The sequence below is a fragment of the Eulemur rufifrons genome, chromosome 14 (assembly GCF_041146395.1).
Source record: "Eulemur rufifrons isolate Redbay chromosome 14, OSU_ERuf_1, whole genome shotgun sequence".
Classification (NCBI taxonomy): Eukaryota; Metazoa; Chordata; class Mammalia; order Primates; family Lemuridae; genus Eulemur; species Eulemur rufifrons.
Window position 1 is genome coordinate 19,013,806 of NC_090996.1, and position 2,608 is coordinate 19,016,413.

Consider the following 2,608-nt stretch of genomic DNA (forward strand, 5'->3'; position numbering starts at 1 on the left):
AAAGCAGAATTTAGGGAAAAATTTATAGCACTAAATGTTTATATTAGAAAAACAGAAAAGTCTCAAAGCAATAACTTGGAGGAGTGAGAAAAAGAGCCAATTAAATGCAAAGAAAAAAGGACATAATAAGAAACAGAGTGAAAGCAATGCAATAGAAAATTGAAAAACAGTAGAGTAAATAAATAAAGCCAAAAGGTGTTTTTTTGAGAAGATCAATACAGTTGATCTAACTCTAGTTAGGAAAATAATTGAAATGTATTATTTCAAAGGCAAGGATATCCACTTTTACCACTTTCATTTAACATTATATTAGAGCTCCTAGCCAATGCAGTTAGGCAAGAAAAAGACACGAAAGGCATCCAGATTGGAAGGAAAGAATGAAACTGTTTTTATTTATATATGACAAAGTCCTTTGTGTAGGCAATTCTAAGGAATAAACACACACACACACACCCTGCTAGAAGAAATAAACAAATTCAACCAAGTCACAGGATACAAGACCAATATACAAAAATCTATTGTATTTATGTAAACTAGCAAAGAATAATTTCGAAGTGAAATTAAGAAAACCATTCTAAGGAATAATTTTAATGTATTAGTAAGTACAAGTATTAAAATGAGAAGAACAGATACTACACTTGATCTCAGACAAAGGCCTAGAAGTCATTAAGTGCAAGTGTTGTACACTGACAACTACAAAACATTGCTGAGAGAAATCAAAGATGACTTAAGTAAATGGTGAAATATACCATCTTCATGAATTAGAACATTCAATATTGTTACGATCTCAATTTTCCCCAGATTGATCTACTGGCCTTGGTCCAATTATTTAAACTCCCATGACTCAACTTTCTCCCCAGCAAAATATGAATGTGTGTGTGTGTGTGGGGGGGGGGGGTTGGTTGGTTGGGGAAGTAATAAAGACAGAACGTGTTAAGAATGACTCTAGTTTCCTGGCATGAACAACTGTAGGTGAATTGTGATACATTTTACTGAGAAGACAAAGGCCCCGAGAGAGCTAGATTTGGATACCTATTGGCAAATTTAGCTGTTAAGAGCTGGAGATGTAGAAATATGTGTAAAAGGATCAAGGGCAAACCTACATCATCTAAATCTTTTTGCCCTCTCCCCAACTCCCCACACTTTCTGACAGCTCTTTTGGCACTGGGGAATTTTGATTTCCAAGAGCCAGAGGAGCCCTTGCCTAGTCCATTCCCACCAGCTGTGATTGTCTGCACAAGAACACTGTCTATAACCTCAGCAGGCACCCGCCATCAATTCCATTAAGTCCACCCCTTAAGTATCTCTGGGAATTCAACTGGAAAAACCACCACATTATGCAACTGAACTAAAATGAGGAACAGATACAGTTTTCTAACAATTTTTTTTTAATTCCTCATCTTTGAATCTGGGTCTCTGGCATGCAGCTCTGTGTCCTTGGCCCCAAGCATTCTCTTCCCAAATGCTATTTATCTGCTTACAAAGAGGTTAGTGAGGATGGATGGGCGACTGTATAAAATATGGGCCGATTTTCAAACACGAAGGTGATAAATGAACAGATTTTTCCCCAGATTGCTGAGCAAACATCAGCAGAGCAAACTAATGTAAAGATATAATCGTGATTAATCTCTTGATTAAAATAATTAATCTTGGTTAATTCTGCATTTAATCATTTCTTTTTATCAATGTCTAACATGCAGCTTTATAGAAATATTCATTTAGACTAATGGATATTTCATTCCTCCAATTAGTCTGTTTATTCTGAGCCTCTAAATGCCTCCAATTCCAGCTCTTTCATTTGTAGCAAACGTCAGTCATATTATCATAGCTCTAGGCAGAATGTTCTTTTCATACCCAAGAAGTCCCTAAAATGTTTGGTTAAGAACAAAAAGAGGAACGTCTCAGAGGGTATAAAGGGGATGTATTAGGGCCGGGAGAGTTCAGGGCCTGAAGGATGTTATATGAGTGATCCTTATCAAACATTTGCTTAGAGATTCAGAATTTTCCTCTGGCTACTAATTGCTTGTCCTGATAATAATTATGTCATGCATTTGATAGGAATCTACAATTCATTCTTTCACATCTAACATCTGATAGTTCCTGCTAAGACATGGAATTAGCTTTCCCATTTTATTGATGAGAAAACAGAAGTTCAGAGAGGTTATGTGGCTTGCTTAAATTTATATAATTCACAGCAAAGGCAACATTGGATCCTGGCTTCTTGGGTGCTCACTGTTCTCTAGTAGTTCGAATATGTTATGCAGAAAACAAAAGTGGCCCAGTAGAAAGCCAAGGGCTGTGAATTCTTGGTGGACATACTGAGGCAGGTCGAATAAGCATGTTCAGCCTGTATGCAGAAGTAGTGGATCGTTCGTACCTCTGATTTGGGGTTCATACATTCAACAAATATTGTTTGAGTATCCACTCTATGCCAAACACTGACTTAGGAGTAAAGAATCTCTCAGGAAACAACAACAAAAGTCTAAAACTGTGACTTCCAACCCTAGTGAGACCCCATGGATTTCCAATTTAATGCCTGGATCACTGAAGTCAAGCTTGTCCGGCCAAGGGCTACAGGAATATATAACAGGAGAGGGCTTCAGGGAAG

At 37.3% G+C, this 2,608-nt stretch overlaps 1 pseudogene; it reads right to left on the bottom strand.

The window, feature by feature from the left end:
• Positions 1–567: 567 nt before the first annotated feature.
• On the bottom strand, positions 568–667 carry LOC138394892 (U2 spliceosomal RNA; annotated as a pseudogene).
• Positions 668–2,608: the final 1,941 nt, after the last annotated feature.